The sequence below is a fragment of the Rhinopithecus roxellana genome, chromosome 17 (genome assembly GCF_007565055.1).
Source record: "Rhinopithecus roxellana isolate Shanxi Qingling chromosome 17, ASM756505v1, whole genome shotgun sequence".
NCBI classification, from domain to species: domain Eukaryota; kingdom Metazoa; phylum Chordata; class Mammalia; order Primates; family Cercopithecidae; genus Rhinopithecus; species Rhinopithecus roxellana.
The window spans coordinates 20,279,860-20,297,950 of NC_044565.1; the positions used below are offsets into that span (position 1 = coordinate 20,279,860).

An 18,091-nucleotide genomic window follows, 5' to 3' on the forward strand; every position below is an offset into this window, starting at 1 on the left:
CACTCTGTTGCCCAGGCTGGAGTGCAATGGCATGATCTTGGCTCACTGCAACATCTGCCTCCCGGATTCAAGCAATTCTCCTGCCTCAGCCTCCCAAGTAGCTGGGATTACAAGTGCACACCACCACACCCAGCTAAATTTTGTATTTTTAGTAGAGACAGGGTGTCACCATGTTGGGCAGTCTGGTTTTGAACTCCTGACCTCAGGTGATCGCCTGCCTTGGTCTTCCAAAGTGCTGAGATTACAAGTGTGAGCCACCGCGCCTGGCCTCCTTACATATTTTAAGTTTGGCCTAAAGGTTTCTCTGTACATCGTGAACTACAGCCTAAATGGAAGTGTAAACAAACTGTGATCTACTCTCGTGCCAATCACTGAGTTTTGGCCAATCAAATGTGGCCAACTCTTCAAACTGTGTTCAAATAAGGCAAATGCAAAGCTGTAACCAATCCAGCTGTTTCTGAACCTCGCTTCTGTTTTCTGTATGTCACTTTCCTTTTTCTGTCCATAAATCTTCTTCCACCACGTGGCTACACTGCAGTCTCTGGGCCTACTCTGGCTCAGGAGGCTGCCTGATTCGGGAATCATTCGTTGCTCAGCTTTTACATTTAATTCGGCTGAAGCTTTTCTTTTAACATGAACTATGTACCAAACACTGTTCTACCCGCTAGGCTCTAGCAGGAAACGATTCCGGTAAATTCTTCATCCTCATTGAGTTTTTATAGTTTAGAGAGGAGAGGGACATAATAAATAGCCTAGAAGAAGCGTAGTGGCTCGTGCCTGTAATCCCAGCACTTTGGGAGGCTAAGGGAGAAGAATCGCTTGAGCCCAGGAGTTCAAAACCAGTCTGGGCAATATAGTGAGACTCCCTATCTCCACAAAAAATTAAAATATTAGCCAGGTATGGTGGCACAGACCTGTAGCTCCATTTACTCAGGAGGCTGAGGCTGGAGGATGGTTTGAGCCTGGGAGATTGAGACTGCAGTGAGCCATGATACCACCACTGCACTCCAGCCTGAGCAACAGAGCACAGGACCCTGTCTCAAAAAAAAAAAAAAAAAAAAAAGTCAGGCTCAGTGACTCACACCTGTAATCCCAGAACTTTGGGAGGCCAAGGTGAGCAGATCACTTGAGGTCAGGAGTTTGAGACCAGATTAATCAATACGGCAAAACACAGTCTCTACTAAAAATATAAAAATTAGCCAGGCATTGTGGTAGACGCCTGTAATCTCAGTTACTCGAGAGGCTGAGGCAGGAGAAACACTTGAACCCAGGAGGCAGAAGTTGCGGTGAGCTGAGATCGTGGCACTGCACTCCAGCCTGGGGGACAGAGTGAGATTTCTTTGCCCCTATCCAGCAGGGAGTAGCTAGAGCAGTCATCGCCCAATTCAGGAAATTTGGAAGTTTGTGATTTCTTTTTTTTTTTTTGAGACGGAGTCTGGTTCTGTCACCCAGGCTGGAGTGCAGTGATGCGATCTTGCTCACTGCAAGCTCCACCTTCTGGGTTCACGCCATTCTCCTGCCTCAGCCTCCTGAGTAGCTGGGATTACAGGCGCCTGCCACCACGCCCGGCTAATTTTTATGTTAGTAGAGACGGGGTTTCACCATGTTAGCCAGGATGGTCTCAATCTCCTGACCTTGTGATCTGCCTACCTTAGCCTCCCAAAGTGCTGTGATTACAGGTGTGAGCCACTGCGCCCAGCCGTGATATTTTATTTTTATAAATGTACACTCACGTGCACACACACACACATATGATATGAAAAAAAAGCAAAGAGGAGGAATCTAGAATGTGGAGTGTGGGAAGATTTGCTTGTCTTAGAGTAGTGTGGGGAGGCCTCACTGAGGGGTGACATCTGAGCAGAGACCAAAAGGAAACAAAACAGCCAGCTTTGTGAGTGTTTGGGGGAGAGAATTCCAGGCTGAGAAGACAGCAATGCGCTCAAGGCAAGAGTGGGCTTGTGTGTCTGAGGCCAGTGCGGCAGGGGTCAAGGGAAAAGTCAGTGGCAGGAGATGGAGCCAGGGAGGTGGCAGTGGGCCAAAGCCTGGTAGGCTGTGGTCAAGACTTCAGTGGCTAGGATTAGTGGCAGCAGGGCCAGTGGTGGGTATATTTTGAAGGTAGAGTCAACAGGGTTTGCTGATTTATTTATTTTTATTTATTTTTATTTTATTTAATTAATTAATTTATTTTTGTGTGTGTGAGACAGAGTCTTGCTCTGTCGCTCAGGTTGGAGTGCAGTGGTTGTAATCTCAGCTCACTACAGCCTTGCCCTCCCGGGCTCAGGTGATCATCCCACCTCAGCCCCCTGAGTAGCTGGGTGTACATGCAACCACCACCATGCCCAGCTAATTTTTGTATTTTTTGTAGAGATGGGGTTTTGCCATGTTGGCCAAGCTGGCCTTGAACTCCTGTACTCAAGTGATTCTCCCACCTTGGCCTTCCAAAGTGCTGGGATTACAGGCGTGAGCCACCACGTCTAGCCTTGCTGGTATATTAATGTCAATTGTGAGTAGATGAAACAGGTCGAGGAAGAGTCCTTTGTCTGGTTTTGGTATGAGCATGAAGAAGATGAAGGTATTGTTTACTGAGCTAGGTAAGGCTGCAGAAGGAGCAGGTCTGGGGTACAAATAAAACTTTAATTTTGGATATTGTGCCAGCTGTGTCTATTAGACACCCAGGTCACGGTGTTGATTAGGCAGTTGAATATGCAAACCCGGAGTTCAGGGGACAGGTCAGGGCTGGAGATACAAATTTGGGAGAAGTCAGCATACAGAGATTGATCTTAAAGCCATGAGCCTGGATGAGGTCACCTGGAGTGTGAACAAGGACAGAGAGGAGAAGGACTGACTCCTGGGGCCCTGCAGTATTTTGACATCAGGAAAAATAAAGAGAAACCAGAAATATAAATGGGGAAGCAGGGGCCAGTGATGTTAAAGAAGATCCCAGAAAGGGCGGTGTCTTAGAGGCCAAGTAAGGATGTGTTTAATAAACATGATCCCAGCCAGGTGTGGTGGAGCACACCTGTAATCCCAGCTACTCAGGAGGCTTAGGCTGGAGGGTCACTGGAGCCCAGGAGCTCAAGGCCAGCCTGGGCTACAAAGCAAGAATCTGTCTCTAAAAAAATAAAATGTGAACCCTCGTGTTTCTGTTATTAGTGTTGTTGATAGACTGAATTCATGCTATAGGTGGGTGATTCTGCTAGCACTTTGTCAATAGTTACTCTGGAGGCCTGGTGTCATTACGGCTATATTAAAGAAAGGCTGCTTTTTATTTTTATTTTTTTTTGAGAGACAGGATCTCACTCCAGTGCAGTGGCATGATCATGACTCACTGCAGCCTCCACTTCCCAGGTTCAAGTGATTCTTCTGCCTCAGCCTCCTGAGTAGCTGGGATTACAGGCACACACCAGCACAGCTGATTACTTTTTTAAAAATTTACTTTTATCTTTTTTTTAAATGAAGTAGGGTCTCGCTATGTTTCCCAGGCTTGTCTTGAACTCCCGAGATCAAGTGATCTGCTTTCCTTGGCCTTCCAAAGCACTGGGATTATAGGAGTCAGCCACCACTTCCAGCCATTAATATTTTTAAAAATTTTTGTTGTTGAGATGGGGTACCTATGTTGCTCAGGCTGGTTTCAAACTCTTGGGCTCAAGCGATCTTCCTGCCTCAGTGTCCCAAAGTGCTGGGATTACAGGCATGAGCCACCGCACTTGACAGAGGCTGCCATTTTTAGTGGCCAATGGTTGAACAGCCAATCCATCCAATGTAATGCAGCAGTCATCCTCTTACGCCTCACACAGACACCGCAGTGAAAATCAGGAGGGAACAGGCGGTGAGGGTGCCGTGGGGAGCAGCACTTGTCAGGAGACCATGGATGAAATTCCAGGTAGGCAGGTGGGGCCTGACAGCCACAATAGAGCTTTGGTCTCTCGGGAGCCTGGTGAGTGTCAGGTGAGACCCTGGCCCTTCAGTACAGTGACACCTTGGGCAGAATGAGGAAGCAGGAAGGGGTCCCAGGTGTTAGAACAGATGAGTTATTTGGTGAGCACACAAATTTTGAGGTGGTAGAAACACCCAAATGGAGCCTCCAGATCCCTTCTCTGTGACCCATGGCCTGTCACACCATAGATTCGCCATCCTCTCACCCTTCTCCATCCTCAGGAATCCCCTCTCTGATTCCAGCCCCGTAACTTGACCTGTTCTTCTCCCTCCAGCAGCCCGGCCTTCTGATCCTCTCAAGTCAGAGCCCCTCTGGCTCATGGGTCCCATCTCAGGGTCTCTCACTGCAGTGATGTCCTCAAACCCACCCTAGAACTGAGCCTGGTTTCACAAAACAGCCATGGCAGCTACTTTCTGTTCTCTGAAATAAATAAAACTCTCCTCTTGTCCCTGTTGCACTACTAATCAGCCACAGTTCATACCCTCTGAAGCCTGCTTCTTATCCTGTTTCCTGAGAACCTGATTCTTCCAGGCACTCTGTGATGTTTAGAGAGAGATCTGCTTTATTTTATTTTATTTTATTTTATTTTTTTTGTGACGGAGTCTGGCTGTTGCCCAGGCTGGAGTGCAGTGGTGCGATCTCAGCTCATTGCAACCTCTGCCTCCCAGGTTCAAGCAATTCTCCTGCTTCAGCCTCCCAAGTAGCTGGGATTACAGGTATGTACCACCATGCTCGGCTAATTTTTTTTTTGTTATCATATTTTTAGTAGAGATGGGGTTTCACCTTGTTGGCCAGACTGGTCTCGAACTCCTGACCTCAGGTGATCCACCTTCCCTGGCCACCCAAATTGCTGGGATTATGGGCGTGAGCCACTACGCCCAGCCAAGCCCTGCTTTATTGAAGTTAGCTTTTATGTCAAAGACAGAATGTGAAGATATAACAGATGAGGGCTCATCTCAGAAAAACCCCACAGATCGTAGAGGTGGGGTAAGAAGGAACTGAGAGAAGGAGGGGAACACAGGAGTCACCCTTTCCGCTAGAGAACTGTACATTTTCCATTTCATGCAGGGACAATCTCTTATTGTCATACTGTTACAATGTGCAACACTCTGTTCAGTTCATGGCCAAGGAACAGACTGTCTCACCATGGGAGGCCCCACCCCCAGGGAGCCAACCCACGGCCTTGGTCTTCTGAGCAGGGGCATTAACAGAGCCAGCTGCGCAAAAAGGAACTCATGAGACACAGGGTCCGTGGGCCAGTGGGTTTGGTGGCCAGGGATGTGTGTGTGTCCTGGGAGAAACCGCAGGGCCTCGGGGTGCTCCTGAAAGAACAGCAGACCCCCTCCCTCTCTCACTGCATTCAGCCAGCGTCCTCAGCCACTGCTAAGGGGCTGCTCTGGGGCCCAGCTCAGAGTCCAGCTCACAAGAGATGATCCAAGAAGAAGAGTCCTTGACCGTGTCCTGGAGATCTCCATAGACAAGTTTTGGTGAGATATTTAAGAACTCAAGCTCATGTACAAAGGGAAGAGAAGATAATAGGGAAGTGGGGCGATGATATGAAAAACTGAGGGTGCCCCTGTTAGCTGTGACCTTGGGTCTCCTTAATTCTTGGATCCTCAGCTTTCCTAAGAAACAAGGAGGCCAATACCATCTGTTCTTTGCTTCTGCCTTGGGAGTCCAGTGGGGTAACAGGTGGAGGGATATGAGGGGAGAGAGCACTGGAGCGGGGTCTGTGATGGGAAGAGCCTGTCTCGGGTCATTTCCTTTTGGTTCTCAAGAAATGTTCAAAGCAGAGGAGTTTGTCCTTCCTCATCCCAAGCATAAGAGTTAAGTGAGTTGTGACCTTGCCGTGTGAGTTCAGATATAAAAAAATTCAGTGGTTAATGGAGCCTTATCTTTGGAAAGATATACAAAAGACTGGTAGCACTGCTTGCCCCTGGAGGGTGGAGAACGGGGCAGCTGAGCCACAGGTGCATGGGGGGAGAATTGATTTTTTCTGTATTATACTCTTTTGCACTTTTTAAATGTAATACAATGTAATTGTAATGTCTAGTAACAAATAAAGAGAATTCAAACTTAAAAGTGCTTCGGTCAGGCGCAGTGGCTCATGCCTGTAATCCCAGCACTTTGGGAGGCCGAGGCCGGCAGATCATCTGAGGCTGGGAGTTTGAGACCAGCCTAACCAACATGGAGAAACCTTGTCTCTACTAAAAATATAAAATTGCTGGGCATGGTGGTGCATGCCGGTAATCCCAGCTACTCAGAAGGCTGAGGCAGAAGAAATGTTTAACTCGGGAGGCGGAGGTTGTGGTGAGCCGAGATCGTGCCATTGCACTCCAGCGTGGGCAATTAGAGCGAAACTCCAGCTCAAAAAAAAAAAAAAAAAAAAAAAAATGATTCAAATGAGCCGGGCGCAGTGACTCATGCCTGTAATCCCAGCATTTTGGGTGGCCGAGGCGGGCCAATGATCTGAGGTCAGGAGTTCTAGACCAGCCTGGCCAACATGGTGAAACCCAGTCTCTACTAAAAATACAAAAATTAGCATGGTGGTGGGTGCCTATAATCCCAGCTACTTGGGAGGCTGAGAATCGCTTGAACTCGGGAGGCAGAGGCTGCAGTGAGCTGAGATCATGCCACTGCACTCCAACTTGGGCACAGAGTGAAACTCTGTCTCAAAAAAAAAAAAAGAAAAAAGTGATTCAGGTGGTTCTAGGAATTGGTTCCGGGTTAGGGCAAAGTCAGGAGTTAAACTTTATTCCTTTTTTTTTTTTTTTTTTGAGGTGGAGTTTCGCTCTTGTTGCCCAGGCTAGAGGGCAATGGCGCGATCTCAGCTCACTGCAACCTCCACCTCCTGGGTTCAAGTGATTCTCCTGCCTCAGCCTCCCGAGTAGCTGGGGTTACAGGCAAGTGCCACCATACCTGGGTAATTTTGTATTTTTAGTAGAGACGGGGTTTCTCCATGTTGGTCAGGCTGGCCTCGAACTCCCAACCTCAGGTGATCCGCCCACCTCCGCCCCCTAAAGTGCTGGGATTACAAGCGTGAGCCACCGCACCCAACCAAACTTTATTCTTTAGATCTCCTCTCAGTGAAAGGACAGGAGAGTAGAAGAAGGGTTTGGAGGGCTCAGCAGGCTGGGCCTCCTCATCGCTCTTTCCAGAGAGTCCTTGCCTACACCACAGGCCTTCCTGCCAGGCCTACATCTGGGAGAGGTGGGTGCAGTTGGCACAGCCTGTGCCTGCCCTCCAGTGCAGGGCACCATGTTCTCGCCTGCCCATGAGTCCAGCTGCCTGAGCTCACCAGCAGCAGAAGTTGCATATGCTGCAAGAGCTGCTGGGAGGGTTGGCCGGGAGTCATGAAGGTGGGTGCAGGGGCCCCCAGAGATGGTCAGACGGGGTTGAGGAGAAACGGCAGGCCCTAGATACAATGGGCAGACTGGAAAGGCCTTGTTCAACCCTGGCATCAGCGAGGCCAGTAATGGCCCAGGCCACTGGTCCTTGGCCAGAACTGGAAGAGCCGGTCCTGTAGCCAGCCTCAATCCCCAGGCAACAGACCCAATCTTGCTGGTGCCAACCTGAGCTCAGCAGGACAGCTGAGTATTGTCTAAGCAAACAGCTACGGTAAAAGGAGGCACAGTGCCAGTGCTCCAGGTACCCTCCCTGCTCCTCAGCCTGTCTCCAGTCCCTCGCAGACAGGTGTGGCTCTGGCATGCCACTACCCTAAATCCACAAGTCCTGGTCTCCCAGCCTCCTGCACCCACCACTGCCCATGGGAAATACTGTTCTCTGCTCCCTGTCCCAGCTGGTGTCCTGTGACAGTCAAGCATGTGGCTGGAAGCCTGCCTCCTGCTCAGTGCATGTGCATGGGGCAGGACTAAAGTAGCAGGAGGATATGGGAAGACCCTGTGGTGTGACTCCTGGTTCTGCCACTCCAGCTCCCTGGGCCTCAGCTTCTCCACCTAGGGCCTCCCTACTTTACAGCATTGTCATTAGGATCCCTCAAAACACTAATTGCAAGAGTACTTTGTAAGATAAGGCATGTATTTGATATGTGTCCAGTTATTATTTGTCACATTCTTATCACAGAGCTCTCAGTAAATAGATGCTGAATGAATCCTGGTCCTGAGCTGATGACACCTGAGGGCTGTTGAAGAGTGATAGGCCCCAGCCTTCCTACATTGGGCCTGGATGTCCAGTAAAAGGGGAGAATCAGAGGAGGAAAGTCCATCTTCTCACAGCATAAGAAGGGCTGGAGACTTCCCAGGGGCTGTCTGACCTCTCCCAGAAGAGGAAGTGGGCTGGTGTGGACAGACCTTGAGGGGCAGAGCCCGCAGGGAGCCCAGCCCCTCTATTCCACTGCAGAGGTCCCTAGAGGTGGGGCTCTAGTCCCCACACTGCTCTTAGGCTGCCCATGCAGAGGTGTGGGGCTGACTCAGAGATGCTCAGAAATGACCTGGAAATGGAGGGGCTAAGGAGCTTCAGGCTGCCCTGCTCCTCCTTGTCACCCTCTCCCTGATAGCAACAGACAAGGCCAGGAGGCTCCTGGGAACCTGCTGCCTAATTCCCACCCCATTCCACAAGCAAGGCCTCCTTCCAGATCCTTAGGTGGCCCCCCTATACTTTCAGAAGGAATGGAGCTGGACTCTAAGAGGCTGAGGCAGAGGGGGCATGAATAGTTGCATTTTCAAGGGCATGCCAGGTGTGAGAGGCTCTGGGTGCTGGGGACAGGCTGAGCTCACCCACCCCTGGCCTTGCATAAGCTCCAGGGCTGGCTGCCAGGCCCTGGGAATTAGGCAGCAGGTTCTCAGGAGCCTCCCAGCCTTGTCTGTTGTTATCAGGAAGAGGGTGGCAAGGAGGAGCAGGCCAGCCTAGAGCTCCTCAGCCCCTCCATTTCCAGGTCACCCAGCTGTCCCAGCTCCCAGCTTCCCAGGCAGTGAACATTCTGTGCAATCAAGGGCAGACACAGCCTAGGGCCTGGGAGATCCCCCAGCCTGCCCAAGGCCTCTTTGCTGGAAGCCTTCCTAAGTTGGTGGGCATCTCCCAGGCTAATCTGGGAACTGTGGGGGCTGGTTTCTCTCTGGTCATGACATCACTGCTTTAAAAATGACCCTCCAGCTGGGTGCAGTGGCTCATGCCTGTAATCCCAACACTTTGGGAGGCCAAGGCAGGAGGATTACTTGAGGCCAAGAAGTTCGAGACCCACCTGAACAACATAGTGAGATTCTGTCCCTACAAAAAATTAAAAAAATAACCAGAATGGTGGTGTGCCCTGTAGTCTCAGCTCTACTCAAGAAGCTGAGGCGGGAGGATTGCTTGAGCCCAGGAGTTTAAGGCTGCAGTGAGTCGTGATTGCAGTATTGCACTCCAGTCTGGGCGAGAGAAACCTCGTCTCCAAAAAATTAAATATAAAAATGAGCCCCCACCAACAGCTGCAGGTGCCGCAGGTGCAAGCCAACAGTGTATCAGGGAGGCTTCCAAAGTGGCCATGGATTATTGCCATTGCATCTCAGGGCTGAAGGTGATGGGAGGTTCACAGGTGAGAAGGCTGGCTCAGTTGTTGTCCCTGGGACACAGCCCCAGTGTTTGGGATTGCCTGGTACCTTCTTTATCCCTGGATCTTCTTGAGGTGCAAAAGTGGATGTGCGCTGGGGAGAAAAGTCTGTTCTGAGCATCAGGGCTGCTATCTGGGATGTCCTGAGAGCAGAACTGAGGTCTACAGGCAAAGGAAAGGAGATTGGAGAAGGGGCTGGAACAGAAAGTAGGCGGGGGAGCAGGAACACAGGCTCACGGGAACCCGGGGCCCTTGTCCTGGTGAGTCCTAACTTAGTACTCTGGCCTCAGTTTCCCAATATCTCTTCCTTGATTCCTTCCCACAGGCAGGACTTTCCCTCAGCTGAGGAGCTGCTAGAGAAAAAATGTAGTTACCGGCTTCCCTCCATTCACGAACTCCTCTCCCCTTCGTGGGCCTTAATTTCTTCATCTATATGGTGAGGATCCAGGACAAGGCAGCCTTGGAGCCCAGCAGCTCAGATGTCCAAGGAATCTATGCTATTATGACTCGGCCAGAACCTCCCTTTCAATGCTCTTTCCCCCCGCCAGCCCCTACCCTGGTGCCTGTTGTGCTTTTGCTCCTCATCTCCCATCTTCTGTCCCTCCAACTTCCCAGCTGCATGGAAGCTGGGTCAATCCACATTAGAATGTCTGAAACCCACATTTGCCTTTTATCCACTGTATCTCCTGGGAATCTGGAGTGAGTGGTGGAGGGGGCACTTCTCCCCAGAGGACACTTAGGAGGGCACACCTTGTGAAGCTAAGTAGAAGGGCTGGTGGGGGGCACAGGGGAGCGGGTGCTGGGGTGAGTGGGGTGGGAGTTGGGAGGTGGCCCAGGCTGTGGGAGAGGCATAGTCCCAGGCAGCCTCTAATAGGAATACTGGAGTTGGAAAGACCCTTAGGGATCCTTAAGGCCAACCACCCTGCCCATCTCACCCTATTTTAAAGATGAGGAAACTGAGGCCCAGCAAAATCAAGTGACTTGAAAGAACACACACACACACACACACACACACACACACATACACACACATATATATATTTTGAGATGGAGTTTCGCTCTTGTTGCCCAGGCTGGGGTGCAGTGGCTCAATCTCAGCTCATTGCAACCTCTGCCTCCCAGGTTCAAGCGATTCTCACGCCTCAGCCTCCTGAGTGGCTGGGATTACAGGTGTCCACCACCACGCCCAGCTAATTTTTTGTATTTTTAGTAGAGACAGGGTTTCATCATGTTGGCCAGGCTGGTCTTGAACTCCTGACCTCAGGTGACCCACCCGCCTTGGCCTTCCAAAGTGTTGGGAATATAGTCGTGAGCCACCACGCCCAGCCAAGAAAATGTAATTTAACACCAAGAAAGGAGGAAGAACTTGACTTCCATTTAAAAGAGGGCCCTTAAATGGAATAGTTTTGCACAGAAAAAGCTCATGCCGGTTGCAGTGAGCTGAGATCGTGCCACTGCACTCCAGCCTGGGTGACAGAATAAGACTCTTTTTAAAAAAAAAAAAAAAATGCTCATGCCACAGGTTGTGTTTTTCTCTCTTTTTTTAATTTTTACTTTTATTTTTTTGGTCACCAATGATGACATGGTGATCATCATCATCATGGTCCATGGGTGTTCTGAGGACCAGATTTGGAAACTACTGTCCTGACATCTTTCTGCTCCTACCAACTCTCTTTCTCTTCAACCAGCTTTGAAAAGTAAAGAAAGGGAACACTCAGGAGAATTTAGATCAAAAGTACTTTTATTTACTTACAGAGACAGGGTCTCACTATGTTGCCCAGGCAGATCCCAAACTCCTGAGCTTGAGTGATCTGCCCACCTCAGCCTCCCAAAGTGCTGGGATTACAGGCATGAGCCACTGTGCCCAGCCCAAAAGCACTTTGAAAACAACTTCAGTATCCCCCAAAATGATCACTGCAGACATGAGGGCAACAGGAGCACAGTTGCTCAGAGAGGTGTGCAGGCAGGGGCCCAGCTGGGGTCCCTGGGCCAGGGCTAGGACTTACTCCATGCTGGGCAGAACCACAGAATGTAGGTAGGCAGGTAAGTACGAGGGTAGGTGGGTGGGTAGCTGACTGACTCCTCTTGTATCCTTAGCACTTAAGAGTTCTGGGAGTATTGATTCTGGGAAGACAGTGAGTGTGCTGGGCCCTATCCTGGTAGAGAAAGGCTGTTTCTCATGTCCCCTGACTCAAGGGTTCCTAGAGACTGGGAGTGAAGCTGGGGAGGGAGAATCCCTCAGCAGGTGTAGAGAAAAAGTGAGATGCTGGTTTGGTGCCTGGCACATAGTAAGCACTCAATTACTATTTGTGAGTGAACACTGGAATGTATGGTATAGTTTATGGTAAATTCAGAGATGACCAGACAAGTCTAAGTTCTATTAACAGTTCTATCACTAACTGCTCTGTGCTTCAGGTGAATCTCCTGACCTCCCTGACATGAGTGCCTGTACTGGGCAGGAGTCTCCCTCTTCTTCTCTTTTTAAGAGATGGGGTCTCACTGTGTTGCCCAGGCTGTACTGCAAGTGGCTGTTCACAGGTAGGATCCCACTATTGATCAGCACAAGAGTTTTAACCTGCTCTGTTTCCTACCTGGGCAAGTTCACCCCTGCTTAGGCAATCTGGTGATCACCCACTCTTGGGAGGTCACTATATTGATGCCACTAAGTTCAGACACCAGAACGGCATAGCACACTACAGCCCAGAACTCCCAGGCTCAAGCAATCCTCTTGTCTCAGCCTCCCAACTAATTAGGACTACAGGCATACATCACTACCCCTGCTAATAGTTTTCTTTTTATTTTTTTGTAGAGACAGGGGTCTCACTATGTTGCCCAAGATGGTCTCAAACTCCTGAGCTCAAGTGATCCTTCCTCCTTGGCCTCCCAAAGCACTAGGATTACAGGTGTGAGCCACTGCACCCGGCCTGGAGTCTTCTTTACAAAGATCAGAAGCCATATTCCCACCAGCTTAAACCAAAAAGGACATTTCTATCTCACATAACTGGGAGGGGCACTAAGGCAAATACTGTGGCTTTGGGGTAGGACCCAAAGTCTCCAAGACTCTTTTCCTTTGTCTTTGCTTCACTTCTGCTCTTTTCACATGGCAGGAAAGGTGGCCATTTGCAGCTCAGATTTGGAAAGAGGGCTGGCTTCTCTCTCTCAACGTGAAGAGGTTTTCATGGGCTGTGTTTGGTCCCAGTCAGACCTAGGTCACATGCCTGATCTATAGTGACGGAAGTGGATTATGTTACCAGAAGGGGAACAGGAAAGCCCGGTGGGCAGACAAAACAATCATTATTAATGTTACAGCTCTTTTAGAATTTGTCTAGCAGGCTTTCCAGTTTTTACCAGAAAGTTCCCTGAAAAAAAAATTTTAAAAAACAACAACAATAATTATTACAGTACCTACAGCGCCTAAAGGCATCATAAGTATGTGTGTATATTGGGAAAGACTGAGTCCTTAAAAATGCGGCACAAAAGTGACCTGAACCAAGCTTTGCCAAATCACAGTTATTATTATTATTAGGTACCAATCATATGGCTCCTATTACATGTCAAGCTCTGTATTAGGCTAAGTATACAGGGTTTTTTGTTTTGTTTTGTTTTTGTTTTTTTGAGACGGAGTCTCGCTCTGTCTCCCAGGCTGGAGTGCAGTGGCGTGATCTTGGCTCACTGCAGCCTCTGCCTCCTGGGTTCAAGCGATTCTCCTGCCTCAGCCTCCTGAGTAGCTGGGACTACAGGTGCCCACCACCACGCCCAGCTAATTTTTTTTTTTTTTTTTTTTTTTTTTTGTATTTTTAGTAGAGATGGGGTTTCACCACGTTGGCCAGAATGGTCTCAATCTCCTGACCTCGTCCCACCTTGGCTTCCCAAAGTGTTGGGATTACAGGCGTGAGCCACCTCACTCAGTCAGTATATGGATCTTTTTAACTTTTAAGTTCAGGGGTACATATGCATGTTTGCTACATAGGTAAACTTGTGTCATAGGGGTTTGTTGTACAGATTATTTCATCACCCAGATATTAAGCCTTGTACCCAGTAGTTATTTTTCCTGATCTTCTCCCTCCTCCCCACCTCCCTCTTCAATAGGCCCCAGTGCGTGTTGTTTCTCGCTATATATCCATGTGTTCTCATCACTTAGCACCCACTTACAGGTGAGAACATGCGGTATTTGGTCTTCTGGTCCTGTGTTAGTTTGCTAAGGATAATGGCCCCCAGCTCCATCCATGTCTCTGCAAAGGGCAAGATCTCGTTCTTTTTCTATGGCCGCAAAGTATACATTAAATCCATGTTTTGTTTCTTGAGACAGGGTCTTGCTTTGTTGCTCAGGTTAGGGTGCAGTGACGTGATCACGGCTTACTGCAGCCTCAACCTTGAAGACTCAAGTAGCTGAGACTACAAGCACACAGCACCACAACCAGCTAATTTTTGAATTTTTTCGTAGTGATGGGGTTTTTTTTTATTGGCCAGATTATTCTCGAATTCCTGAGCTCAAGTGATCCTTCCACCCTGGTCCCATGAAGTGCTGGGATTACAGGTGTGAGCCACTGCGCCCAGCCTATACGTGTTATTTACATCATTTCTCATCCTCACAACAATCCTGAGACATATGTATTATTAACCCCATTTTAAAAGTGGAGAGACTGGCCGGGCACAGTGGCTCACACCTGTAATCCCAGCACTTTGGGAGGCCAAGGTGGGTGGATCACTTGAGGTTCAAGACCAGCGTGGCCAACATAGTGAAACCCATCTCTACTAAAAAAATACAAAAATTAGCTGGGTGTGGTGGCGGCCACCTGTAATCCCAGCTACTCAGGAGGCTGAGGCAGGAGTATTGCTTGAACCTGGGAGGTGGAGGTTACAGTGAGCCAAGATTATGCCACTGCACTCCAGCCTGGGTGACAGAGTGATACAAGGTTTCAAAAACATAAAATAAAAGTGGCGAGACTGAGGCTAAAGTTAAGCAGGAAGTGAGTAGCTGAGCCAGAATGAAACTTGGATCCTTCTGTCCGTGTTTTCACCAAAGATCAGGCTGCCTCTTCAGAAACCAAAAGCTGAAAGCCTAGCAGAAGTTTGCTTAGACCATGTTCTGAGACCCGGCAGGTGTGGTTTTGCTGAGGCTTTCGTGCCCTTCTCAGCTGCACACTCCCTCAGCTTCCCTGTCCTACAGATCCTCCCCGGCCACTGGAGACAGATAACCCACTGTCTGTGTATAATACTTGGGCTTCTTCACCAAAAGGCACTTTTTTTTTTTTTTTTTTTTTTTTTGAGGCGGAGTCCTGCTCTGTTGCTCAGGCTGGAGTGCAGTGACGCGATGTCAGCTCACTGCAACCTCCACCTCCCCGGGTTCAAGCAATTCTCCTGCCTCAGCCTCCCAAGTAGCTGGGATTACAGGGATGTGCCACCTGGCCCAGGTAATTTTTGTATTTTTAGTAGAGACAGGGTTTCATCACGTTGGCCAGGCTGGTCTCAAACTCCTGACCTCAAGTGATCTGCCCGCCTCAGTGGGCTGGAATTACAGGTGTGAGCCACCTCACCCAGCCTCCAAACAGTACTTCTCAAAGACTTAATCCCCTAGTTGGTGACCCTGCCTAGAATTTTCTAGAATCTGGCTTGCTGGGTGGGAGGAAATGGGGATGGGGTACTTGGAGGGATGCTGACATGGTGAAAAATCAAGGAGAGTGATGTCTCACCTGAATGATCAGAATACCTACAGCCCTTAAATATTCCCCCTGCCTCTATGCGGCCCCTCTGGCCCATTCAGCACTACACAACCAGAGAGATGCTCCTAGGATACCATCATCCCTCCTGCATCTACCCCTGCTCAGAGCCTCCATGACTCCCCAGTGCCTTATGGAGGCCTCCCAGACTCCTCCAGACCTAGCCCCTGCCGACCTCTCCAGCTTTTCCCACTGCCCCTCACACTTGAGAAGGCATGAGACTTGGAATCCCTGGCTACATGTGGCTATTTAAAAGTAATTAAATCGTCAATGAACAATTCAGTTCCTCAGTTACACTAGCCACATTCCAAGTGCTCAATGACCCCCAGTGGCTGGTGGCTACTGTACTCCACAATGCAGATACAGAACATTTCTGTCGTCACAGAAAGTTCTATTGGACAGCACTGGATTGGACTTTTCTCTTAACAAAGGAGGCCCTGATAAAATAATGTTATCAGCTTTAGAGGAATCCAGAATAGACTTGACCTATTTGATGACTCTTTCAATAAATATGCGCCACCTACTGTATTCCAGGCCCTGAATACACAGTAGTGGGTAGTAGTAGCCGGTCTGTCCTGGGAGTGAAGAGATGACGGCCTAAGTACCTGGGTCCAGGCTCAGGGAGTGGTGAAGGCTTCCTGGACAAGGGGCCATCTGCTCAGGCCTGCAAGCCTAGGAGGCACTGGGCAGGCAACATGTTCCTTTTTCCCTCAAGGGCCCCAGTTACAGACTGTCCCACTGCCTGGCTGTTCCTCCTCTCTTTCTCCCCAGGGAGGGGAGGAATGGAGGCTAGTTCCTTGAAGTTAGTCCCTAAGCTAGGAAAAATCAGAGTCCCTGTTGGGCCATTAACTTCAGGAGCTCTGGGCTGTAACTTCTACTCCCCTGACTGAAGGCCTCATGGCTGTGGGGCTCAATAATAACAGGCCCCTGAGCCCCCAGGCCTTTGTGGCCACACAGTGGAGAGCTCCCCTAGGGAAGCGGAACCTGTAAAGCTGTTGTGGAGATACTAGGGGGCTGACTGTACTTTGAGTCCCAGCCCAAGGTGCCAAGCTCCCCAGCTTCCACAGCCCCTGCGGGCCTGCGGGATGAGGCTGGGGAAGGTGTGGAGGACGGAGGCCAGGGTCTGGAGAGAGCCAGGGATGGGCCAGTGGGGCTGAGGGCGTGTCTTGGGGTCTCCTGTTCTCCTGTTTCTGCTAGAGGCCCCAGCTGCTGGTCTCTTCCTCACATACACACACCGGTGTCCACCCGCCACCCGCCCCCCACCCCATGCCAGCTGCCCCAGCCCGTATCCTTTCCTGGTGCCCTGGCCGATAACTGTGCCTTCCCAGTGATTTTGACAGTGGCAGCTAATTGGCCCAAATTCGGTGAGTGTTTCCTTCCCCCCATCGGGCACCCCTTTACGCAGGCATCCCTTTATGTGGCATGTCTCACTTAAGCTTCCTAACCGGAGGACGATTACGTAGGGACGATTATCTTCCCCTTATTACAAGCAAGAAATGAAGGTTCCAAGGCAGTAATCCGCAGGAGCCGGCAGTGACCGAGACCGTCCACGCCCTGCCGCCCCGCACCCCGCCCCCAGCCTCGCGCTTGCATCTCAGTGTCCTCAGTGCCCGCCCGCCGGCCCCATCCCCAGCGGGGTTCCCGCGCCTCCCGGCCCTGCCAGAGTCCAGGGTCGCAGGGCAAGCAGGGCCAGGAGGCCCGGGGGTGCGGAGTGGGATGAGGGTCCGGGCCCTCGGTGCCAGCCTGAGCGCGAGGCAGCCGCAGAGCTGCCCTTTGTTTCGCGGCGCTCGCGGCTTCTGCGGAGTCACGGTCACATGGAGCTTCCGGCACGGGGTGTTCCGGGCGCCACGCCAGGGCCCGAGACGCCCCCGCCCCGTGGCCTGCCCTGCGCCGCCCGACGCCCTCGCCCGCCTGCAGGCCGCCGGCCACCCGGAGCTCCCTGGGCCTCGGGGTCCGCGCCCTGTCCCGCGCCCTGTCCCAAGCTCCGCCTGACCGCCTGGGGACCTGGAGCGCCCCTCCACCTCCCACCGTCCCCCAAGCTCTCGCCCGCCGTCCTGTCTTCTCTGAGCGTCACTGTTCAGCTTTCCCTAGCTTTGACCCTAGACTGGAGCATCAGATCGGGGCCCACTGTCTCCCCTCCTCTAGACAACACCAAGCTCCCAAAATCAGGCTGATCACTCCCCTGGGAACACTGTACGCAAGTAGGTGTTGGAGGAGTAGGTAATGGACTCCATTCTCCTCATTTAATGGGGTGTCAGACAGCACTGAGCCTCCCTCCCTTCCCCACTCCAACTCCCACAAATCAAAACAAAAATCAGCCCCTCGGCCTGGCCTCCACTGACACAGAGCATCTAAAAGTAAAAGCCTCAATCTAGGGTAGAAACGACTGGCCTTTTCTGCCCCGTCCTGGCTCCTGCATCTCCATAACTCCAGGCTAGTCTGCCCTGTGACACTTGAGAACCGTGGGGCCTCCCTCGTGCAGGCCACCTCTGCTTCGTTTAGCAGATTCAATAATTTATTCAACAATTTTTTCTTATTTATTGAAAGCAAACTTGTACAAGGCAGGCCAGTCCCTCTCAGGGTGCCCTAGGCCCCCAAGTAGATGTGAGAGGTCACCACGGTTCCTTCATCCAGGACTTAGTGAACTGGGCAGACACCTGCATTCCTGGAGGCTGGGAAGAGGGTGTCAGTCTTGGAGAGGCAACAGAGAGGGCAGTGTGAGGCTCTAGGTGAGCACAGGGTGGGGACTCCAGGACCCTTCCCTGGGTCTCCAGGCAGCCTTTCCCCATTAACGCTGCTTGCAGGCACTGGGAAAGGCTAGGGTGAGGAGGGGTGGGAAAGGAGAGAGGAAGATAGCCCAAGATTGGGTGGGGCAAGAAGCAAACT

At 50.7% G+C, this 18,091-nt stretch overlaps 1 non-coding gene across 1 annotated transcript; it reads left to right on the forward strand.

Annotated features, from left to right (window-relative positions):
* The first annotated feature begins 12,783 nt into the window (after window positions 1-12,783).
* On the forward strand, window positions 12,784-12,845 carry LOC115894420. The gene has a single exon (XR_004054540.1). It is a non-coding gene; the product is annotated as a U7 small nuclear RNA (small nuclear RNA).
* The last annotated feature ends 5,246 nt before the right edge of the window (window positions 12,846-18,091 follow it).